This window comes from Globicephala melas, chromosome 4 (assembly GCF_963455315.2).
Source record: "Globicephala melas chromosome 4, mGloMel1.2, whole genome shotgun sequence".
Classification (NCBI taxonomy): domain Eukaryota; kingdom Metazoa; phylum Chordata; class Mammalia; order Artiodactyla; family Delphinidae; genus Globicephala; species Globicephala melas.
The window spans coordinates 26,944,060-26,970,460 of record NC_083317.1 but is presented as its reverse complement, the minus strand read 5'-3'; the positions used below and the strand labels follow the sequence as shown (position 1 = coordinate 26,970,460).

The 26,401-nt window shown below is 36.1% G+C and overlaps 2 long non-coding RNA genes across 5 annotated transcripts in view; both read left to right on the top strand.

Annotated features, from left to right (window-relative positions):
• LOC115864267 (uncharacterized) overlaps positions 1-12,742 on the top strand; it is a 481,059-nt gene extending 468,317 nt beyond the window's left edge. For 3 of the 4 annotated variants that reach the window (XR_009563673.1, XR_009563674.1, XR_004043882.2), the window contains 3 exons: positions 5,649-5,853; positions 11,034-11,148; positions 12,202-12,742. This is a non-coding gene — a long non-coding RNA (uncharacterized lncRNA). The remainder of the gene's footprint in view (positions 1-5,648; positions 5,854-11,033; positions 11,149-12,201) is intronic. The other variant, XR_009563675.1, reaches the window with a different exon arrangement.
• Positions 12,743-19,969: 7,227 nt separating this feature from the next.
• LOC132597240 (uncharacterized) overlaps positions 19,970-26,401 on the top strand; it is a 41,621-nt gene continuing 35,189 nt past the window's right edge. The window contains exon 1 of the long non-coding RNA XR_009563676.1: positions 19,970-20,094. This is a non-coding gene — a long non-coding RNA (uncharacterized lncRNA). The remainder of the gene's footprint in view (positions 20,095-26,401) is intronic.

Genomic DNA, 26,401 nt, shown 5'->3' with positions numbered 1-26,401 from the left:
TGGTCTCCAAATTGCCCCTCATTATTATACCCTACCTTTCTCCTGAAAGAGAAACACTCCACCAGCATCTTCAAGACTATTTGTTCATGTGTGTGGCTGTACAACAGTCACTGTCATTGTCACTTCCCCCTCAAGACCTCCCTCAAGTTCGTATTCTTGCTCTAATTACCCCTATCTCAGACTTGCTCTCCTTCTGTCATCTCTCTGGTGTGGCTTTGCATGTGGCCCCCTTGTGGATATTGATAACAGACTGGACTGGCAAGTGGGTTACACACTTGGGGAAAGCAGTGGGGAGGAGAAGGGGAGAGGAAAATGGGGGGGGGGAGAGAGAGATTGGTATAGAGTGTTACAATCATACATTTTCTAAATAGAAGAATGAACATTAGATTTCACATGGCAGGGTCTAAAGGGTCATCCTTGAAAGGAAGAGAAATCTGTGTGATTATTTTTCCATGTTAGTTGTGATGCTCTGCACTTATATATCAAAAGAGTAAGAAAAAAGTAATTTTAGGTTGACGAATAAGCGTTTTGCCTTACAATCCAAAAGTGTCTGAGTTAAACACTGAATCATCCCCTAGTCCAAATACTAAAATACTAGAAGAAAAGATGTCAGGTTTTTTCTTGTTGAAAACCAGCTGCATCACTCACCATGAAATTTTTAAAGTAATAACATATACACTTATGTTTTACTTTATTTTCATTTTGCTTAAGATAATTATTTCCAGAATCTGATTGATAACTCAAAATTATCTTAACAATGTCTACACACACACACACACCTGTTTTTCTTTAATAGAAAATTCCCAACCAGGTCATCCTAATTCACTGGCATCTGATTCTTGTCTCCCCTGCCCTTTAATTATTCTTTTCTCTTTTAAAAAAAGGAAGAAAATGGTATAACCATACTTGTTGCTCTTAACTGCAATTTTTTGCTTATATGTATAGGATTTTTAAAAATTGCTTTTTCTCTGTATTTTTGCTACTCACACTACTATTACAGCCCTTCTTTTTTGAAAATAGAAATTTGTAATATGGGTTGTTTGACACCAAAAAGAGCATGACTCTCATTTCTGGAAAGGTTAGACAAATAAGCATCTGACAGATTTATTCGGAGACTTTAGTTTGAGTATGTTTTTGTGTCTTCTGATGGTTTTGTTATCAACTACCTTAAAGTTCATTTCTGTACAACCCTTCCCCTTAAGTAATCTTACATATTTCAAAACTATTAGTAAATAAAAGTATTAGATGCTCTTTAGTCAAATGGAATTCTCATATTTTAGATCTTCAAATAAATCAATATAAATTTCATCCTCTTAAAATAGACTGGAATAAAAGTATTGTGATACAGTGACCAGTTATGCTATAAACTTTCACAAGGACAGTTTAAGTTAGCACTGTCCAATAAAGCTTTCTGCAAGGTTGGAAATGTTTTATAGCTGTGTTGTCCAAAATGGTAACCACCAGCTACATGTGCTGTTATACGTTTGAAATATGGCTAGGGCAACAGAGGAACTGAATTTTTACCTTATTTAATTTTAATTTTCATAACTACATGTGGCTGGTCACACCTTATTGGAAAGTGTAGGTTAAATAAAGCAAAGAAAATATGCAAGTAATAAAAAAACAATATATTCTGCACATCCATGAATTTTGAGTCAAAGTTAGAGCTGTAGATCATTTCTGTCCTCCATCTTCCTTATCTTAAACCTCATCAATGTTCTTAAACACAATTCCCATAATAACAATGAGTTCAAATGACCTCTCTGAGAAAAGATCGCTTGCCTTAGTAATAAGGTAGAAGGCAGGTTGTATTAAAGTATTTCAGAGCAGTCATTGCTTCCTTTAACTTAATACATCATTTGATAAACATCCAGATCTATCTTAGTTTTTTTTTTAATATTTATTTATTTATTTATTTAGGCTGCACCGGATCTTAGTTGTGGCAAGTGGGATTATTTTTTTGTTGTGGCGTGCGGGATCTTCAGTTGTGTCACTTGGACTTCTTAGTTGCGGCATGCATGTGGGATCTAGTTCCCCAACCAGGGATCAAACCTGGGCCCTCTGCATTGGGAGCACAGAGTCTTACCCACTGGACCACCAGGGAAGTCCCTATCTTAGTTATTTTTTAAGTTAACGGAACAAAACTCGAATAATCCATAAAAATAATTGATCTAGGAAGACCATACTTGCATTGCTTGCTCAAATTAAGTATAAAACAGACTGAAAAATTTACTTTGTAAAAAGTTTAGCCATAGTCAGAGTCTCATTTAGGGATGTTTTAGTATTGATGAATGGAAGTTTAGAATAAGAAGAGACCTTAAACCCATGTCTATGACAGACATAGTTGAACTGATTGATTACATCTTCTTTCAAATAAATATTGATTTAATCAAGTCTGGATTTCCAGTGGCCCAATGATGGTCTTGACAGAAGCCTGGGCACTTGAAACTGGCTCACCCCTGTCTGGATATAAATATTTTAAATGCCTGGACATTTATAATTATTATTTTTCTTCAATCCTTTATTCGTGATTTTCTAACTCGCTTGGGTAATGTTTTTATGCCTTCTATAAAGTTATGAGTGTGTCTGTCTCTGTATGTAATAAACAGAGATAGTGTGGAATAGGAAAAAGAAAGTTGTATTTGCATCTGTTGTTTCTGATTCACAGAGCTGGGAGTGAGATGCTTATGCAGGCAGTCCACAGAGCTAAGATATCAGTAGGCAGTTTGCTGTAAGCACATGTTCAATTATTAAAACAGTCGACATTTTATGTCTGATAGCCATAGCGAGGTCATAACATTAATTTATCCAGAGTATTGTGGGCAACTGTCTAGAAAAAAAAAAATAGCATAAAGGACACTGATGATGCTGGAGAGAGAGAGGAAAAAAAGATGGATCTGAGCAAAGAGATTTTAAGAGATGACCAGTTTAATACACACACGTAGAACAGGAAGGATGAAGGCGGCAGGCTTCTCACTGTTACCAACAATAAGTATTTTAAGCTATGCCGTGCATGCATTAATTTCTGTTACAGTTTTTCATTAATCTCTAAGCTTGAACATTATTCTGGAATCTTTGGTTTCTGAAATCTAATTTCATATTTCATTTGTTGCTTCAGGGCTCAGTGATTCTCTGCTCTTTCCTCTCAGTCCCTTTCTTCCCCTTCTCCACCTTTCCCCTCCCTCTTCCTATTTTCTTCGTTTTCTTTTCTTCCTCCACCTCGTATTCTTTTCCTTCCTCCCTCTCTCTCTCCAGTGAGAGTGTGTACTTAATACCATGCTTCCTCCGGATGCCCACTTCTTTATTTATTTGTGGTTTTTTGTTTTGCACTTGAGTTTTTCCTTTTCTTTCCTTTCTCTTTCAAATCAGGAGCCTGTAGGAGCTGATGATAGAGATACGTAGCCTACTGCAGATGCTTCTTTCTCTCTATGGGTTGTGTGATGTTTTCTCTGGAACCTCTGCAAATGATTTTCCTTCACGTTTGTTGCCACAGTTCTGTTGCCAAACTGCTACCTTAGTTGGTCCTGCAGTGCCGCAGTGCATGCTGGGATCTGTCTGTGTCGGTAAACCGAAATTTCTCCAGCCCCAGACAGCAATAGAGTTGGCTTGAGAATTGTCGTACTTTCCTTTGTATGTATTTCTTGTATGCTGCAGAGTCACTGATGGCTAGCTCTGTCTGGCAAGTAATTCAGAAATATCGCTCGTGTAGAATGGAAAGGTAGGCAGTTTACCACATTCTATCATTAAAGGGAACAGTTGAAGAACAAAGGAACTGGATAAATACCTATATACTGCTTTTTATGTTATGAAACACTGTAGTACAAACACGACTGTATTCAGCCAAAATTGTACTTCCTTTTGTAACAATGCACATAGTAGATTGTTTTCACATATGTACACAAATCCATATTTTACGTAAACATATATTTAATTATAATATTTATAGCCTGCAAACATTTCTTAGTCTCAAAGACTTTCACATATTCGCCAACATGGCTATTTATTATTATTTTTAAGAGTTATTAAATCGAAAAAGTAAAAAATATACTAACATCCTGTTGGTTGATTTCATTCCAGCAAGTTAGAATTTCAACACAGTTTAAGTCATATCGATGATTCAGATCCTGGCAGGTCTTGTAATTCCTGTGAAATGAGAGCACAGCTAATACAAATATTAAGCAATTATTTTTATTAAAATCAGGGTTTTTTTTCGTTATTCAATAGAAATGATTGATCTATACAGATCCACCTAACTCATCTGTCTCTTGGGCTGCTTGGGGGCTTCATATAGAAGTGCAAAGGCTCTTTTTGCTCTTTCATCAGCTGGGAAGGGGGAGGATGGGGGGGAATGAAGGCATAGAATAAAGTCTAGGACTGCTAAAGAATTGCTGGCATTATTTTTCTATCACGTGTGTGCCTGGCTGCCTGCTTCTTGAGGTAGTGAACCCAGGGTGAGACTGTGTCGGAGCCTGTTTCCACAACTGTATTTGGATATCTGTGTTATTGATCGGGGGGGAAAGGGGTGTGTATCCAAGTTTGAGGGGAGGGGAGGACTAACTGACTACTGGCTCACTGAAGCACAAGACAGCTTCTTCCGGAAAGATGTCAAACAACTGAGACATAGCCACAGAGGAAGTAGAAAGGTGGAAAAATAAGGAGACCCTGGAAGAAATGAAGGCTTTGGGGGCTTTTCCTTTTCACTCCTTTTCTTTCTTTCCTTTTTTTTTTTTTTTTCCTTCTATCATCTGACCTGCAAAGGCTAGAGTGACAGCGTCATGCAAATACTGCAGTCCCGCAGGTCTGGGAGAGGGTGGATGCTAGACTGTGAGTTAATGTTAATGATGAGCGCAGTGAAAATACCAGCCGCTGCCACCCCCTGCACACAGAAGCGCTCTGAGTCAGCATCAGATGCTTTGCCTCGCCTCTCGCTGGGTGTCTGTATGCCTGTGCGCGCGCGCGTGCTCGCTCGGGCATCCGTGTCTAGCCGAGGGGAGGGGGTGGCGTGTGAGTGCGTGGAGGGTAAAAGCCAGTCAGTCAGTGAGAAGCAAAGGTACGTTGGAGAGCAACTAGAATCTGACTGATTTCCATCTTTGGAGCATCAGATGTATTCCCTAAGGAGGATGGGTCTCCGTGATGGGGGTGGTATAATTATGTTAATGTCATATTTATGGAGGGGTGAGATTTTTCATTCTAATAATTGGTTGAATGCTATGGTCAAAAATTGTAAAGCCATATTCAGTTTTAACGAAAAGCATGGACTTATATCTAAGGACTGTTTTATTTTTTGCTTTTTGTGAGTGCTGCTTTTTTGTTTTAATTTTTTTAACTATTTACTATTTTAAGCCATAACTGATTCAGTATGGAAAATCAAACGATAAACAGAAAGAGATCTTATATAATGATGCATTACATCATGGAGCAGAATATTTAAAGTCTTAACAAGGCAAAGTAAAGATCTGGACAGAGGGTCGGGGGTGGTGGTTGGAAAGGGGTGTGGTACTAGGGTGGAGGAGGGGGCCAGTTAGCAAATATTTTGTTCAGTATAGCTTTCCTTGCAGCTTACTTGGAAATGGATGATTCACCTGTTCTACAGGAAAACATTCTAATTCTTTCCATTTTTGTTTTTTCCTCCTCTTTTCCCTTTTAAGATCAACCACTTCAGAAGAACCAGATTCCACTTCTGTGGCCAGGACTTTTATGTTATGGCTGGTCCGATTGTTTTACCCTGCGTTCTATGCTACTAAACCTTGGATCATTCCTAAAGTACAAATTCTGTTCTCGAACCACAAACAAGGCTAAAAGATCGGAGGAAATTCAGTGAATATGCAGGATTGGGATTGTGTATTTTCAAAAGTATTGAGCTTTATAATGCAATTGTTTAAAAGTAGAGCCTTTTTTTTCTTATGTTGCCAGCATTTTAAGTTACGTGTTTATTAAGAGGCATTGCTCAAATAGCTACAGAGTATGCATGGAAATATTGGCTGTCTGAATAGTTTGGAGATTCAAAGAGAAATAGCAAGCTTCAGAGGTATTAAATTATGACATGCAAAAAAGTTTTTGTTTTATTCTTAACTGCAACAGTGTATATTTAAATTAGAGTTAAAGTGTTATATGTCCTGGGCCCACCTTACAAGTTGTGCTGTGTAGATGTGTAATGGGAAGCAAAATTTCAATTAGGGTCCCATTAACTGGCATATAATCCTTCTTTAATGTAACAGAGGTTATGGTGTTGCTGTACAAATCTGCTAGAAACAGATTTTAACCCATTTTTGGTCTCTTTCTTGGATCTAATGGAATGACTCTTAACTGTACATTATCTGCATTGTTTCATACATTCTTCATTATTTTAAAGTCTGAAATTAGTCTCTAAATGGTTGTCATGAATATTCAGCTCATCCTAACTTTATATACCATATATATATTTCTGCGTATGTATTTTAATTAGTATTTAGAGGAAAAAGTTAACTGAACCCAACTGTAATTTCGAAACTAGCCTTATCACTGGAAGAAGAATTCTACCGCATCAAACCAGACTTTTCCTAGTCCCTGAGACCCTAACTTGTGAGGTATTTTAGTAACATCACAAGTCAGGCTCTTGGGACCTAGGCGGAGGGGAACCAGCAGCTTTGGACCTTATTGATTGTCTGCAGTTACCATCAGAACAAAAGAACATACATAGATTCTGCCTAGGAGAAATGAACAATGCTCTTCTTTATAATCAGCAATGTTTTCACCATGACCCACCCCCCAAAATACTATTTTCAGAAACTGTACTCTAAAGTGATGACAGAGTGCACAGGAATAGCATTTGTATTATAACAACATTTATATAAAAGCAATATAAGATATCTGTGTAAGAAGCAAAATTAAATACAAGTGTCTTTAAAATGCTTCTTTTGGTGTATTTAAGGTGGCTAGCCTAAGAGACTAACTCCTTAGTTAATAATTAAGAGAGTGGTTTATATTTGTAACTTTTTTCATATGCATAGAAATATATACATTAGCTACTTAAATAAATCCTTTATGTTTTCACCCAACTATGGCTGAGAATATGTAATGTATGGCTATAATCATGCTTGAGGCCTAGAAATAAAATCATTTGCCATCTTCTTTATTTGACCCTATTAGATTTTATACTGATTTAAGAAGAATGCTGCATTATACTTAGTATTTATTGCCAGAGTTTTCTTTAGTCTTTTTAACCAGACCACATGCTTTGTATGTCTTATTATAAGACATTATCTTGTTATAAGAGTTCGAGTTATCATAATTAGCAGAAATATAATACCTTTTAATTTTTGCATTTTACTTGGCATATATCATGGACATATGTGTGATAAATTAGTAAACACCACCTATGAAGTCAGGCTGTTCTAGTTCATCTATCGACTGAATCTGAACTGCAGACTTTTATGAGAATTTTAGTTTTATATGAGGTAACTATTCCAACTATATCATGTCACATTTGAATATTATTAGCCATTGCCATATCAAATGTGCTTTTTTGAGAGCAGAATTATACATTAAATCTATTTTTAAATTTTACAATAATGTTGCAGATAATAAGATTCAAAATGGAGATGAGAGATTTTCCATAATAGGAGAAACAAAATGATTTCATTCTTTAAACTCTATTGCTTTACAGGGGTACTATAAATTATATATATCTTCACATTTTTAAAATAAATTTCTGAATGTGTTTTAGAATACTGTAATAGAGTCTTTGTTCACCTTTGTATTGGACTTGTTAGAATTACTTATGATTTGAAGTATCACAGAATACAAATCATCCACGAGTTATATTTCCTAAAAAATTGATGTTACAATATCATAAACATATTCCTCACCTATGAAGGCACATAGAATGTGTTTAAGCATATATCCACCCTGTATCTATTCAGATTCTTTACTTATATCACCTGTTTCATTTATCTGAAATTTTAAGTGTGTGTATGTGTGTGTGTATAAACAAATGTTTTAAAACTTCAAATGAATGGAGATAATATAAACCATAAAGTTTTGGGTAGTATTTATTTTTTACTTCTTTTAACCTTATTCTCATTGTAATCAAGCATTTTTAAAAGCATAAGTTTCTCAATACAAAGAACTCTATGTATATGTAGCTACAAGTACACAGAAACTTGATTATATTTAATAGCCACGTTTACACAGTGTATCAGAAACTACCTCTTATATAAAACAATATCACATACAGGTATATGTTTACAGACACCTGTATGTATAAGATGTTCCATCAATTTAGTTCCAAAATAATGTAAGGGATATATGTTTGTTGGCTATAGTGATATCAAATATAACTATTTCAAATGCAAGATTTTTTTATGTCATATTTATGAACCACAATATATATTAACTTCTGTTTCATAGTCGGAAGATACCAAAGCTAGATTTAAAATGCAATTGTGTTTATTTTCCCCAAAAACATATAAAATGTATATATTTTTACTAATCGTCATGCATTCTCTGAACCCTCTGTATGTAACCTTCCGATCTATGAACTATCTTTTCTGAGAGCGTCATTGATAAAGCTTTTCTCTTACTCCATAAAGGTGAGTAGAGCTATAAGTGGGTAACTTTGTTTATATAAATTACTTTATGCTGTATATGGATAGATGGATGCCACTTTTTTTCTGCATTTCTATCTTAGCTGTCACAGGATAATATTGTTTGGGGGCTGTATAATAGGATTTGGAAAATCAGATCATGCTAAGCTTAAAATAAAAGGAAGGATCTGCAACAAAGAGCAAGAAAATGATGTGTTGCATACAAAAAAAAGCAGTGATATTAACAATTCGATGGCTTCCTGGTTAGGAGACCAGCCTGAGCCAGACGCATATATTAAAGACTGTCTGCTGCCGATGCGAGCTTGCTCAATGCGGTGGAAATGAGGAATCACCTCCTCTCTGACACCAGCTTATTTTTACATTTTAATTCTGAAATAGAGAATCACTGTTTTACATAAATATACTAACCCCTGCTTGATTCTTTTCCTTTCTCACATTGTTTGCTAATTTACTGTGAGCTTCAGGTTCTATTTTTTTAAATATCATCACTCACCTTAAACATCTATCAAATACCAATGAAGTAGTAGTTTTTCTTTTGTCTCTTTTATATTGCTCTGTTAATATTGTTATACTCATGCTTTTAACTTTTAATCTCTGTAAGGAAAACAGCAGTTTTTCAAAATGACATTTTTTAAAGCCATTTAAGGTCCATCAAGGAAGGCACTGATGGAATTTTGCCAAATCTAAATATGATTATATTTCATTTCAGTGCTCATGGGGTCAACATCTTTCTGAGTATAGAAGTCCTTAACACTTTAGTGTTCCAGTGAAGCTGCAGATGAGGTGTAGAGAGATTCTCAAGTCATTTAAGTATTAGGCTACATAAATAATGTCAAGGAAGAGGTATAGGTATCTCAGGGGAATTATAGTACAGGTTAATTACTAATGAAATCACAAAAGGTATATACTATCTTAAATTTCTTACGTTCAAATGGACATGCTGGTACGTGTGCCTAGGCTCAGTTTAATTCACCTGATAAATATTTAAATGGTTTTGCAAGTTGTCATGTTTGGATGAGTTTCGAGAAAAGCAGTACGTAAAGGGTTAGCTAACGCCCGAATTTTCTTGCCATTTACACATGCAGAGCATAGCCTACATTTCGGTAGGCAGCGAATGCAGTCATCCTTTTGATTACTTGGATTCTTTTGTCAAATTTCTTACTAGACATTTAACTTAGCACTCAGGTCCCACTGATCCTTTAGTGACTGTATTTGGAAAAGGAAAACAAACTTCCTAATATAGAGAAGTTTTCAAATATCCTGAATGTTTGTAAGCAATATGAAAAACAGACTTGTTAGTGCAGCTTTGCAAATACATAGTTAGTATGTAGAAACTTAGGTGCTATCATTATCTGTCATCTCCATCTCCGTATTTAGTTTTTTTATCTATCAGTAACCAACTATACTCTGAGGCATTATATGTATATATATTAATATATGTTAACATATGTACTTAATATATATCAATATATACACATGAATATATAAATTAATATATACGTTTTATATATTTACATATTATATATATATCTTAATTTTTTTAAACCCTTGGTAAAAATAGTATGAAAAGTGAGACTTTGTCATAAACTTATCCACATTTTTTCAATAAATTAGCTTCTATTTTCATTGAATGTTGCTTTTTCCCCAGCTTTATCAGATGGAGTGTATTACTAGCCAATAATATTAACTTGTATGTAATGTCTTACTTGTGGAAGTTTGAAAGCAGATAGAACTTCTTTTCTTAAACATCTTTATTGGAGTATAATTGCTTTAAAATGGTGTGCTAGTTTCTGCTTTATAACAAAGTGAATCAGCTATACATATACATATATCCCCATATCTCCTCCCTCTTGCATCTCCCTCCCACCCTCCCTATCCCACCCCTCTAGGTGGACACAAAGTGCCAAGCTGATCTCCCTGTGCTATGTGGCTGCTTCCCTCTAGCTATCTCTTTTACATTTGGTAGTGTATATATGTCCATGCCACTCTCTCACTTCATCCCAGCTTACCCTTCCCCCTCCCCATGTCCTCAAGTCCATTCTCTACATCTGAGTCTTTATTCCTGTCAAAAGCAGGTAGAACTTGAAGGTAACTGAGATTAAGTGAATTTGAGATTAAATAGTGTTATATAATCAATCAGCTGATTCCATGCATATTTTATGAAGAATTTAAAAGTGAAAAACTTTCATATGGTGAAATAAATTTTTCCTTGTATCTGATGTAAGAAATGTGATTTTTAAGAGTGTTACTTTAATAATTAATTCCTGAACAAATAAAAACTAGCATAAAAATAATCATGGGCTATATCTGTTAGGTCAACTAAATAAGAATCGTAACTCCTAGGTTTCATCTCGGCCTTTTAAGGTTTCTGGGGTGCTTTGGGTTCTTTTACGTAGGTGGATTTAACCATTCCCCTTTTCTAAGAAGTTTCTTCCTCTCTGTTGGTAGGTGTCTGATGATTTGTGGGCACCAAATGGCTATTCTGTGGAGTCATCTCTCCTTGCCTTTGAATTAGTTTTCCCTTGGCCATGAGTCAACATCAATATTTTATACATCCAAATTGGTAGGTCTTTCTTGAAATTCTTCTATGTATTTTTCTGGACATATAAGTGAATTGTGAGAAATTAAATGTACTTTGTTATTTATGGTCTTTCCAGTTTTCAAACATCTTCACTAAGAGATTTGGGTGATGTTGAAACGTTAGCCAATGGAAGCACTTGGTTTTGTAGGATTTAAAAATGTAATGTCTTTCTCATGGTAGACTTCTTATTCTTAGCGGTGATGGGGGAACCGGTAGGTGGCTAAGTTATTACTCTGTTAAACATCACGCTGAAAACCCAGCCCACGCATTTCTTTTTTTTTTTTTTTTTTTTTTTTTTGCGGTACGCGCGCCTCTCACCGTTGCGACCTCCCCACAGGCTCCGGACGCGCAGGCTCAGCGGCCATGGCTCACGGGCCCAGCCGCTCTGCGGCATGTGGGATCCTCCCGGACCGGGGCAAGAACCCGCGTCCCCTGAATCCGCAGGCGGACTCTCAACCACTGCGCCACCAGGGAAGCCCAACCCGCACATTTCTAAAGCTTGGGGAGGATTCTACATTAGACAACATATTTTGTTGGGGGGTTACACCACAGTCGGTTCCCTTCACTTCTCTCTCTTCCTGACACCCCCTCCACCCAACATGGAGCCTTTTCAACTTCTTCAAAGAAGTGGGGAAAAAAAAGTAGACTCTTTATTAATGGCAGAAAACAAACTGGCTGCTGGACTTCGGAGACAGCCTTCTAATAATAAAGCAGAGTAGGCACTGGAACAAGGAATTCTTGAACGTACTAAATATATAGGGAAGCCTATTTAAATTCACCAGAGGGGCTTAGAGGACAAGCAACAGAAAGTTTAGAATTCAATTCAAGCCATGCCAGAAAATGAAAATGTACCTTAAAAAGGATTTCTGAAACAATTGTTCAAAGACATGTCAACTTTTAAGGTTCTTTCGAGAATAATGAAATTTGTACTTTAATTTCAGCGGTGATTTTTTTCAGTTAGAAAGGAAAAGTGATTAACAGGATATCCAAGGAACTGTGTCTTATGTTTAAAGAAAATGTGTTTTCTTTCCGTAGGGTGTGCTCTAGTGAGGTCCGCCAAGTACACTGACGAAGATCGCCCAAATATATACATGAGACAAAGAGATGATGTATTTTTTTCAGCACTTAGATGCATCATAAAATGGAAACCCTCTTCCTACTTTGGAAGAAATTTACTCAACTTGTATGTTCTCTCTAGTTCCTTTCCTCCCATTGAATTTTATGACATATTATTTTAAATAAATGTAATGAAGTAATTCTGAAAGAGTAAATTGCTAATAAATAATAGGACTATGTGTTGCTAAATTTGAGAGGTAAAAAAGATGATCCCTACCTTATCTCTTATTGACTTTAGAAAATGCTCTTTAGAAAATGCTCTTACACTTTATAAGATGTGCATCTATAAGAAGTACCACATCTATAAGAATGTATATTTTATTAGTCAATGTTGAGATAAAGAACTGCTTATAAAGTTTATTTAAAGGCCTTTATGACTGACTCAGGGAGGAAATTTCTAGTGGGCTTTTTCTTAATGTCTTCTTGTAGAATTAACATAGATATTAAAAAAGATTGTCATTCTTTGTCTCAAGGATTACAAGTTGTAAATAGGATGGAAACTTGGTCTCACTAGTGACACATCTTTGTTGCCATTGAGGAAAGATTCTGCTTGAGAATGAAACCCACGTGAAATTCACCAATTCATAAATACAACTTATTACCACAAAATAAACTGTTGAATCATTAATTCATCCATTCACTCATAAATGTAAATTTAACATAAAAACAGAATTCAATGAATTAAGGCTGCATAAACACATGGGACCACTATGGCCAATTAAGATGTGACCATTTAACAAAATTTGATTGACTTTCAAATGAAATGTCAGATATGTGAATATTAGTTATAGATGTTAACTATTTAATGATAAAAAGTAGTTGTTGCCTTCAATAAGTTAGATGAAGCCTGATTCATAATTTACCCAACAATTGTACTGCTTTCCACTTAAGTTTTAATGACATTTTAATATCAAGGACATTTTAATATCAGGCTTAATGATTGATCAGTGAAATAATCCAAGTAAATTCCTTAGGTCAGTGCCTAACACCAAGAAAGTACTCAATGAATATTAGCTTATTTCTTCCTGTTTGGATTTTAGTATTTGCTTTTGCTAAACAGACTATTTTTTTCATCACCCAAATTTACAGGGTATACACTGTCTCAAAGGGTGAGATGCAGACACCATTAGGAAATCATTTCAGCTCCAGGGAACTCACAAATCATTTATTATAAACATCTTTATCAAGGGTTTTCTGAGTGTCAGCTATAGGAAATAAAAAGAGGAAATCTGCTCTTAAATAGCTTATGGTCTACAAAACATATCTTTCAGTTGTCCAACACTTTTTATCGTTTTTGTGTGCCTTAACCTTTCATAAGTTCTGTAATTTGGAAGTTTTATTCTTTTTTATATCTTATAGATTAGCATTTTATGTGGTTTGTCCTATTTTCTAGTTGTATATGTGATAACTTATCTCTATATTTGAGTTGCTTTGGACAAGATATGGGATACTATTAGGATTTTTCACTGCTGAGATTCTGGTCATGTTATTCCCTATACTATGCAAAGGTCTGGTGATTAAGAATCATAGATAGACCATGAAAATATTAATAACTGTGGTTTATAAAAATGACACTTCCAGAATAATTGGACCAAAATGCAGTATTTACATATGATTTCAGTCCATCTAAAAAAAAAAAGCCATCATTTAATTTTTTTTTAAACATCTTTATTGGAGTATAATTGCTTTACAATAGTGTGTTAGCTTCTGCTTTATAACAAAGTGAATCAGCTATGCATATACATATGTCTCCATATCTCCTCCCTCTTGTGCCTCCCTCCCACCCTCCCTATCCCACTCCTCTAGGTGGTCACAAAGCACTGTGCTATGCGGCTGCTTCCCACTAGCTATCTACTTTACGTTTGGTAGTGTATATATGTCAATGCCACTCTCTCACTTCGTCCCAGCTTACCCTTCCCCCTCCCCGTGTCCTCAAGTCCATTCTCTACTTCTGTGTCTTTATTCCTGTCTTGCCCCTAGGTTCTTCAGAACCACTTTTTTTTTTTTAAGATTCCATATATATGTGTTATCATATGGTATTTGTTTTTCTCTTTCTGACTTACTTCACTCTGTGTGACAGACTCTAGGTCCATCCACCTCACTACAAATAACTCAGTTTTGTTTCTTTTTATGGCTGAGTAATATTCCATTGTATATATGTGCCACATCTTCTTTATCCATTCATCTGTTGCTGGACACTTCAGTTGTAAAAAAGCCATCATTTAATTTCTTAAAAAAATTAAATTGAATATAATAATATTGATCATGCAGAGTTTCATAAAGCAGCAATTATAATAATTAGTCAAAAGATCAAAACATTCTAATTGGGCTATTCTCTGGGAGTTAATAAAACGTGCAGAATAAACTTGGACTTTTTTAGACTTTTGCATCATAAATGCTACCATTGAACTTGAATAGTGAAGCAGAAATAGAAGACCAAAATTCTAATACCACTCTTACCACTAGTTATCTTATGGGACTGAACCACTCTCCTTTTCACTTTTAAATTTACAACTGATTTATAAAATTAAAATGTAGGGAAAAGATGATTTTAAAGTGATTTTCAGGTAAAAAAATCAGTGTATCATTAGATAGTTGGATATTTTTCATCCTACAGGGGACTTTTTGAGTCAAGTTAGGAAAGACCTAGCATTAGTTTAGATCACTACATTAATCAGACTCTTCAGTAGCAAAAGATCAAATCTCAGCTCCTAGTTGAAACAACAAAGGAAGCTGTATGTACGTCATCATCTCTCCTCCCCTCCACCCCTCCTCCCTCTCACTCCTACCACACCTATCTCCCCTACCTCCCCTCACTCCCCTCTCTCCTCCTCTCTCTCTTCCTCCTCCTTGTTCTCCTCTTTCTCTTCCTCCTTCACTTGCTTCTCTTTCCTCCTCCACCTGATTCTCTCTCTTTCCCTCTCAATCTCTCTCTCTCTCTCTCTCTCTCTCTCTCGCTCTCTCTTTCTCTATCTCCAATGTGTTGACTTCATTCTCAGGCAGTTGACCTCATTCTCACATTCTCTCTGTCTGATAGCCAAGATGACCATTGGGAGCTCTAGACATGCATCATACATCATTCCTAGAGCTTGTGACTCCAGGAGGAAAAAATAAAAAGGTTCTCTTCATCCCTACGTCAATTTAATTTCCCTGAAAGGCTTGATTGGCTGTGTTTTGGAGTCACTTCTCTGTGCATTTGAGAGTTACTCAGATCGGACAGCCTGCGCAGGGAGTCGGTACAAGAGTCACCCAGCAAAATTAACGTCAATGGCAGACGGTGAAAGAAATTCAAAGGAGGAAAAACTGTAACAGGGCTTCCAACAACCACTACATATTTCTAAAGTGCTTAGCATAATGGTATGTTATAGGCTTCGGTCACATATGTTTGTCTTGGTAAACTTAGTGGACCCGGTCAACATATAGGCAATATTAAGTTTTTTAGCCCAAATGTGTTCTGTACAGCTTTATAACTATAAAACATCTACAGCAGCAAATCTCAATCTTGAGTATCATGGAGATTAATTACATTTTATTAGCATTTTTCATGATCATTTAATATTTGGCATACATCAGGAAGTCAATATTTGGACTCATTTAGGAATTTCTCATTTTAAAAATTATTTAGGATTATTAAAAATGGGAGACTGGGGCTTCCCTGGTGGCACAGTGGTTGAGAGTCTGTCTGCCGATACAGAGGACACGGGTTCGTGCCCCAGTCCGGGAGGATCCCACATGCCGCAGAGAGGCTGGGCCCATGAGCCACGGCCACTGAGCCTGTGCGTCTGGAGCCTGTGCTCCGCAACGGGAGACGCCACAACAGTGAGAGGCCCGCGTACCGCAAAAGAAAAAAAAAAAAAAATGGGAGACTGGTATAAAAGGGATGGTGATTATATTTTGTAATCTAGTGTCTACCTCAGCCACCATATGTTTAGGCCATTCTGTTATAGCAAATTTTATATTCTTTCCACTTTTACCTCTAATATTATAATGTTAGGGAGCTTTATGTTGCTGATTCTTGAAGGTATTTTATTTTGGTTTATGAGTTGGTTTCTTCCTCTTTTAGTGTCTTTAAAGATACATCTATATATGTATATGTATGTGTATCTATATAAAACATTCTAATTGTATAAAATCAATACAATGACTATAATTTTATACAGATATATTTGTATATATAGTCATATATACATTCATATAATACACATATATATATAACTACGTCTTCTTTATATAAGTACAACCATTATGTGATTTTATATAATTTGAATGTCAGATCCTTATCCTTTTCAGCACTTTTTTTTTTTTTTTTTGCGGTACGCGGGCCTCTCACTGTTGTGGCCTCTCCCGTTGCTGAGCACGGGCTCGGAACGCGCAGGCTCAGCGGCCATGGCTCACGGGCCCAGCCGCTCCGCGGCATGTGGCATCTTCCTGGACCGGGGCACGAACCCGTGTCCCCTGCATCAGCAGGCGGACTCTCAACCACTGCGCCACCAGGGAAGCCCAGCACTATTTTTTATCATGGTATGACCTGGACAAGTTTAAACATTTTACTACCACAAACTACTATTTAGGGATCTTCTTCAATGAGAAAAAGATTACTTTGCTATGAATAATTATTCTCATGAAAAACATTTTGGGTTTTTGTGATGCAGATGAGTAATGCTATAAATATAATTTAGAAAGTTTGAAAATTGATTATAACATTCACAAGTTTTCTTCCTAATTAATCAAATTACAAAAGTATGCTGTGGTTTCCACTATATTAAAATAAGTTGTCATATTTGGAATATCCATTTATACTCCGTGTTTCTAAATGTCTGAAATATAGATTGCCATAAATAATGTTCATTATTTATTCTGTGGAAGTATGATACCTACTTCCTCCCACAATTCTTGTTTATTTCCCACAAAGTAAATCTTCCAGATTGTATTTTATCTTGATCTTATCAAGATACAGAAAAAAAAAGGTTAAGCTTTTAGTTAAACCTTGCTGATTGGTTAAGAAAAGGACGGTTGCCATCGGCAGCCTTTCCAGACACTGGACCGTGGCTCCAGACAGTCAGCTGGTACTACTGCTTTGTCTCAACTATAAATCAGTCTTGTAATGGCCAAGGCTGACACGCTGACATTTTCAAGAAGAGTAGAAGACCTGATTTGAATGGAAATCAATTTTATTTCACAAATCTTTGGTTGCTACTCCGAGCCTTTTCTTCTTGTGTCTTCTTGAGACTTATTTGGGATTTTTTCATGATCATCAGAGGATTGAGTTGTTATATATGTTTTAGCTGTAAAAACCATATTCCTACTTCCTTATTCAATCTCAAGATGAAAACTTGATTTTTTAAATTTTATATAAGAAAAAAAATCACCGATAAGCCAGATTTTATTTTAACCACGATGTATTGATAGTTTAAAAATGTGGCAGTAACAGCAATTGCCATTAGTTTTGCAGAAATTTTGTAAAGTGATTTAAAAATATAAGCTGTGTCCCCTGCATTGGCAGGCAGATACTTAACCATTGTGCCACCAGGGTTTGAGCCCTGGTCCTGGAAGATCCCACATGCCACGGAGCAACTAAGAAATTGTGCCACAGATACTGAGCCTGCACTCTAGGGCCTGCAAGCCACAAGTACTGAGTCTGTGTGCCACAACTACTGAAGCCCTCGCGCCTAGAGCCCGTGCTCCACAACAAGAGAACCACTACAATAAGAAGCCCACGAACGGCAACCAAGAGTAGCCCTTGCTCACCACAACTAGAGTAATCCCATGCTCAGCAACAAAGACCCAACGCAGACAAAAATAAATTAATTAATTAATTTAAGAAAATACAAGCTGTGTACACACATACCCAGATTAACCTTTGATTAATAATACATAATGTCATTTATGGAGTGATTTTGAACTTCAATTATAAGAGGGTCTCAAGCCTAGAATCCTCTGAAAAGTATTTGATTTATACTTTTATGTTCTTGCACATAAAATATAGGTTTAAGGATTATAAAGTCAGTGAGGAATAGCATGCATTTAATTGTATTACATGGGTCAAGCATTAAATTCTGCCTCAATATTTTTGACCAAGTGGCATAGAAAAAGTTCCACATTTGACTAGTGTGAAAAGTAGTTCTATACAGATCTTTTAGGAACTTGGCATTGAATGTTAAAAAAATTCTTAAAAATTAATTATGCTGTTATGTCTTCCACCTTTAGGAGAACACTGCAATTTCTTTAAAACCACAGAAGGAGAGAAACTGGTACTTCCTTAGTACTTTTGCTTGCTCCTTCAACAAGGTTGATTTAAACTCAATGAAACTTTAGATCTTTTAAACACAATTATTAATTGAGAATCTGAGCATCACCCCTCTCTCTTGTCAAGTATAGAAAAATTACCACAATGCCTGGCAGTGATTTCTCTTTATCATCTTCATTATTAGTCATCAATTTTGTCCCAAATCTCACTCCTAAACAAGAATATTCTTTGATTGCTAAATTCATTATTTTGTGATGCCCCATGAACAAGTACAGTTGTAGACAGTTGAGGAGACTTTCAACCCTTAAATCTTTTTATCCACCCTTCTACTCATCCATCCATTCATTCATAATCTATACAAAACAAGACCCTATGCTAAGTATGTGTAAAATACAAAATGAGATTAGAATTCCTTCTTCACAAGATATTATGTTCTTATGAGAAAATAAGAAAAACTAAAAAAAAAAAAGTCATCAACTCAGAATGTGACAGATCCAGAAGGAATATATAATGTTTTGGGTTTGGAGAGGAAGTATTTACGTTGGTTGTTGAGAATCAAGGAAGATTCCCTAGAGGAGGCTGCGTTTAGCTAGTCTGTGATAGATAGGATTTCTGGAGGGAATAATGGCTGGATTTCGGGAAGAATATGCAGCATGTGCAAATGTGTAGATGCAAGAAAGATGGGCTGTGGTTGGCATTCAATTTTGTTGGAAGATTTGGTGCATTTTTATAAAATGGCTATTGAAGTGTAAGCTGAAGTCAGTTTAAGGAGGCCCTATAATGGTCACACGGGCTCTTCTGGTAATTGTGTAGTTTTACAGTGTGGTAGGCACTGAGAATCCTTTAAAGATTTGGGGGATGATGCAAGATTAATCCAAAGTCAGTGTAACTTAAGACCTCAACCCAGGGGACATAACAGAACTACTCAGAAAGACTTATGAAGATACACCATTCTTCCTACCCTGTACTTTCTGACTCAGTATGTTAGAAGTCGAGCCCATGCAGTTGCATTTTGTAAAAGCTCCTAGATGATTAACACCCCAATTGATAAAGAGTTGAGTAGAGAATGTGAAACTATGAAGAATCAGGGATAATTAGACATAGAAAGAAACAAAAAAGGAGATCTAAACCAAGGATTCCTAATCTGAGGTCTACCATGTTCCCATGAGATTATAAGATTATATGAAATATTTTGAGTGGATATTCATTTTTTGGGGGAAAACAATCCTAGTGTTTATAAGACTCTAAATGGAGACTAAAATCACTCCAAAATTAAGAACCATTAGTAATACTTAGTGTGAAAAGGAGAAGGTAAATATGAGAAATCATGACTATATAATTAAGACAATTTCATAACCTAATATATTGCATGGGGATAAAAATTATGGCAGGTAAGAAAGGAGTAGAAAGTGACAATAAATTTTTCCTCTTTTTGACACTAGAAGAATGAGAATGATGATAATCCTTCTGTGAACCAGCATCAGATCCCCCCTGGCTCCTATTTCAGTTAGTAGAACTTTGATACCATGCATGTTGGATTCATGGTGTGAATGTGACTCCCAAAGGTAAGATGTCAAACAAGTAATGAAAATTTTGGAGGTGATTACACAGCTTTGAAAATCATTTTTATGGAAAGCTGGTCAGCAATCTAGGCTTCTTCTATCCTGTTTCTCTCTTTGACTGACTCATTTCTCAGGTAATCTCAAAATGACCATTGAAGCTACACCATGTTGTTTTTTGGTCAGTAGGAGTAAGAAGAGAAAAATAAGGACACTACACTTTCTTTTAAAGAAAATTTCTGGAATTCTTATACATACCTTTCCCCATGCCCTTAGATCTCAGTCAGCAGGTACACAAAGCTTTTGGGAAATGGTTGCATGGAAATGTAGACTTTCTTCTGAGTAGTCATTCATCCAGCTAAAAATTAGAGGAAAGAGAGGAGAATAGATATTGCAGAAAGCTAGCAATCTCTGTCATTATTAGTATCTCACTAATAATTTTTAAGCATTCAGTAAATAATGAACAAAACCATAATATAGAGACATTTTATCTCAACCTTCAGCCTAAATAAATATGTTGATTAGCAATACGTAGAAATTTCTTTGTAACGTATTTATGAAAACATATCTCATTTCAAACTCCTGTTTTCCTCAAGTGCTTCATATCCTGAAAAATCCTGGAATTCTTCTGTATGCAACTGGAAAGATAGCATTACTGATTAAAAATAGAGTAACTACAAATGGAGTAACCTACCTATCCAATGTTATTAAACTTACTAGTCTCAATCCATCTTAAGCTAATTCAAGATATTTTCACATAAGTCCAAAGACAACTAGCTTATTTACAAAATAAATTAAACTTTTCCTACACAATAACAAGTGTTCATTTTGTAAAATTAGAAATTCCAGACAGATAGAAAAAATATACATATATGTATGTATGTATGTATACATATATATATTAATCTCATCACTCAGAAAATAACTCCTGTTATCATATAGTATATAATCATACTTCTCTCTCTCCCTCTTTGCCTCTCTCTCTCTCTCTCATTCACACACACACATACACTGAATATCTTCATAAATATTTGTAACTTGCATTTTAATTGTTAAATACCAAATGAACACTTCCCCACATATTATCATTTTAGCATATGCTCATTATGTTATTGTTTGAGTATAATACAGTTTGTTTAACTTGTGCATTCATAGGTGTAAACTGAGTTTCTTTCCATCCTTTTTTTCCTAATATAAATAGTATTCTGATGATAAATACACATTTATATAATTATTCCATTGATATATTAATTGGGACAGATGATAATGGCCTGAATGAAGGTGGTGGCAGTGGAAGAGAAGAGACAAGGAGGGAACAGAGAAGTGTTTAGAAGATAGAATTGGCAGAACCAAGTGATTAACTGCACGTGGAATGATTTCTGGAAATGTTTAACCAAAGCTATTACTTTCCCAATTTATGTTTGTTGCTTTATTTTTCTGTACTTATTTGATCAATGACATATACTTCTTTAGTGGAAGGGCAAACACAGTCAAGAACAGAGTCAACAGAAGATTTAAAGTGCTTAGTAGATTATTTTTTAAACTTTAAAGCAAGTACAATAAGCTCAAAATGAACTGTTCTGATTTGGAAGAGCTAGGCTCTGGAGAGGGAAATGGTTTTATTTTTCATTCTTAAAGGGGTTGGTTAGAAGTATTAACCTGATGCTAGAGATCTGGATCATAGAATTTATAAAAGTTAACCCTACACGAGAGAAGGGTTCAGGATATGAGTTAGAAGTAGTTGGAAGTGGGTAACAGATTCCTGTTGGATGAGTATAAAGACATAAGGGCCAGAGGGGTTATGAGCCCTGACACCTGGAACCCTCCTGGGGACGGGGGGCAGCTTTGTAGATGCTTCTAAGAATGGCAGCAGGGGAGAACTAAAGGGAGTCTGAACTAGCATCCTAGCCCTCTCACCCTAAACCCATCACCTTCTCCCAAGAAAACCCTTCAGCGGGGCACAGGAGAGATCTGGAGAAGCTTCCTTCTCTTCAAGAGGCATCAGGGAGATAGCTGAAAACAGATGGAGGATGCTGTGGAGTTTCAGAAGATCCACAACAACAGCTAGAACCAAGGAAAGAGGTTTAATCAGCAAGCTGGGCTCGCTGAGAGCAGCATTATATAAATAGTTTCACTGCTGAGGGAAGAATTTCATGAATTTTTCAAGGGTGAAAGACCAACACCCAAAAAAGACATATTAGCAGAGGTTAGTGAGGACCAGAAAACAGAGGGTAGCCTTAGTGGGGAGAAAGTAGAAATCAGAGATGTGAAATGCCGACTTTATTACATACAAAATTCTCATATATTCTAGAATATTCTAGTCCATTTTAAAATGGTAGATTCAATAGTGATAACTATATTTCTAGATTTTCTTTTCCATTCCCTTTCTAGTGAGTGAATTAATAACCTTTGGAAATTGGAACCTTTTTCATGTAGTTTATCCAAGGTTTAGCTAGGATGTAGTCTTTTTCAAGTTTCTTTCACGACTTTGTTTTTTCTTATTTTGTCTTGGTCCTTGTCAGATAGGCTCGTTCATTTATTCAATCAATCAACAAACACGCTGAGTACCTTCCATATGGCAAGCAGATTATTCTAATCTGTAAAGTTAGTTTTAAAATGTAAACTTAGTTTCAGCTACAGTTTATTTTATTGTATTTGTTTAGTGTTAATTGAACATACCCATTCCTTTGTACTGGATGGAGCATGTGCTTCACAAAATTCTTGCCTGTGGGTGGACAGTAGGATTACAGTTAGAAAGAAACAAAAGCGCACAAAAGCACACTTACCCACAAAAATATAGGGAATGTTGATGATGCTAAAGAAAATATGCCATGGAATAGTTGAGAATGTGCTATGCAAAATCATGGCACATCTCTTCAAAATCATTGGCTAAGAGAACATCATGAGAAAAACAGTATTATTTCTTTGTTAGTCCTTCCAATATCCTCCCTGGCAATTCAGGTGGAACAGAATCCAGTGAAATCTGGTGCTTTGCGTCATTATTAAGCTCATATCTGCAAGCTAATCATGTGTGATAAGGTTAAAATGTAAAAGCATTTGAATCAATAGCTCTTTCAGATGCTTTTCTGATAAAATTGCTTCATTTTCTTTTCCAACTAATTAATTCATGTAGGTGGAAAAATTAAGAGAAAAACTTATTCATATTATGAGTAACAGGATCCAAATCGTTTATTGGACTGTATTGTTGGCATCTTGGCAACCCATAAAAAACTCTTTAATAATCAGGTCTCAGAAACATCTGTCTTAGAAAGGGGTATACACTCTGGCTTCTATTTACTTGAAAAGGAATTAACCTAGGGTCAGGAGCAGAGGTTAGGTTACTTCTACCTGGAAGTTAATCAGAAAATTCATTTTGCCCTCTGATGTTGCTTGTCTGCACACTTCAACCCCACTACTACCACCTTTATCTTCTTAAAATCCTAAAGCTCCCTTTCATGCATTGTGGCAGTGTAAAGGAATTTAAAGTTATGGATTTCTATATTTATGTAATTATATACTGAAAATATAATAGGGTAGGGTAAAATGTTTTTAAAAGATGTGACACCTTAAAGGGAATTCACAGACATCATAGGTGACTCTAATATACTGGCAAATTTCAGCCTACGTTCTTAGTCATATTTCTGCTAGAAGAAACCTACTTTCCATTTTGTGTTTTCTGATTTGCATTACTGCAAAGTTATTCATGCATATGAAAAGGATATTGTTCATCTCCAGATCCCTTCCTCTCCATATTCCAAACCCAGTGTGTTTATGAGTTATACAAAAACACTGCTATATCTGTATATTTATGCATGTATATCTATTTGATTCAAATTTGGTATCACAACTGGATAGCAAGCCCAAGTGATAATATTATGTACTAGACGTGTCTTATTACATCATTAATGGCATATCAAAATTGTCAAATATGTTGAAATCCAATAATTGTAACTGACAAGCTTTAGCATGATTTGTCTCCATTGGGAAAGATTGAAAGAGAGAGAGAAAGGAATGTACTTCTGAATTCCTCCTCTAAGTGCGTATGACTATATGGTAAGCTCTTATTCTGCAAATATTTTTAGTGAGATGCTGTTTTCACTGTATTCATGGTAACTGGCCAGTGAACGTTCTGTGTGTGTAAACCTTATCATCTCCTAAATTCAGAAATCCAGTGCTGTTCCAGAAAGAACTACAAAGTTGAACTGGCAAGAAGAAAAATGACCAACCTGGCAGGGCTTATGTCCGTCTAATGTATGATTCTCCTTAACTCAGTATTCTAGGAAATTTTCACCTGACAGTCTAGAGTTCACAGAGAAAAAATATTTCTCTTCTACTCTCTAGTTCTACTTCTACCCCTTAGAAAAGCAAATAGTATTGCTTAATTCCAAAAAGTTTTCTCTCAAAAATATCTTGGCATTTGGCAATAAGAGAAAAAGAGGGTGATAATGAATTTCATGGACACAGAATCATTCATTACAATGATGAGTTATTCAAGAATCCCCACCCTTTGTGTTCTGCTTTATCTTTATTTGGGGATGGCATGGAGGAGGAGAAAAGGGAAGTTTATGTTTTCTCTTTAAAATTAATTTGCAGGTAGCCATTTACTAGTGGATTATTTTAAGCCTAGAGGATGTTATAGTTGCATTTTTCTTTTAAGTAATTGTGGCAGATATTCAAGTGAATAGACAATGGTAGGCATGTATAGAATAACCTGGTTTTCTAGACAGACCCACATGTCCGAGATCAAACGGCTACAGCACATTTAGGGTTACAGTCTCCTTCCCTTCCACCTCATTCTCAACGGCAGTGGAGCTTTTTCCAGCGTTGCCATGGTAACACTATATCTGGCTGCTAGCTCTGTCGTAAGTTATTGAACTGAGACTGGCTTTTGGTTTAGCAGATAATTAGGTTCTGTCTCACAGGTTCATTTTCCTGTGACTGGGACGTGAATATGACCTACAGCTGGCCTCAATTTCAGTGTCACAGACAAAACTTTAACCCTTCCGGAGCTCCCAAGGCAGTCTCCTAAGCCTTGCTTGTGAAGTGGAGGGAGTCCACTGCAGCCCACCTATACCTCAGAGAGGATTACCAAGCCCCATTTTATTTTTTATCTTCATCATAACACTAAGGAACATATGATCAAGATTGTACACCTAGAGCATTTTCAAAATTAAAAATATATCAACAATATGGTATATGTACTTATGTCTTTTACGTATAACATGTAGTATATAGAACTTTCCCATGTCATTATCATTTCCCTGCTTCTTTAATAATTTTTTAAGTTTCATTGAAGTGTCTTGTGTTGCAGTTTGAATCCCACAGTACTTAGATGTCAAAAACACCATTTTCAGGAGTATTATCTTGGTACACTTATTCTCAGCTTCCAGAACCGTCTGCCAGTTGGTTCATGCCCCTCTCTCTCCTTTTTATAAACCCTAGATTTTTGCTGATGTTGAATGGTTCCTTTGGAGTCACAAGCAGGTCCGTGCTACAGGGAACAACGCCATCACTGCTAAAATGCCCAAATATTCACTCAAGGCTTGACTCTTGCTGGTTTGGAAAATCAGCAAAGGTCTGCCCTTTGTTTAGGACAAAGAAAGAAACATAACTTTGAGGACAGATATTGAATTTACAAAACCCACAGCAACACGGAGACCTGTATGGTTAATATGAGAGAGTATGTCTTTCTATGTCAACGATAAAGACCTTCAAAGAAATCTGTTTGAAAAATTTACTGTATTTAATCAAAACCTTCCCATGGAAAGATAAGAAAGGAACAAGGGAGAGCTGAGATCACCATAATTAAAGCATGAATTAAAGAAATTCTATAGCTTAATTGTCTGGAGAATCACATAGCTATGTCAATAGATATAGGAAAGACTTGGAAGACTCAACAGTTGGACATTGAAACTAGGATGTGTGTGTGTGTGTGTGTGTGCGTGTGCGTGTGTACCACATAGACTATATTGTTTTAATCCATTCCTTCCATTCTCAGACTCTAGATGAGAAGAACATCTTGGATGGCAGCAGCCTCAGATGTCCTGAGTGAGAGCAGCCATGGGCCCGGCAGGGTCCCATGAATTCAGAGAACTTAGTGGAGGAGATGGAGGTCAGGGTGGTGGGGGGTTGGTGAGGGGAATTTGTATGAAGTAAGGGAAACAGCTGATATGTGAGAAACCCAGTTATTGGCAGCTATTTTCCACTAAACTGAGCTTCATTTAACTTTAAATCTCAAGTATATAGCACTTGTTTTCTTATTGATGATCAATGTGTTTGTTGAGTGAATGTATGAATTCCTCCCCACTCTCTA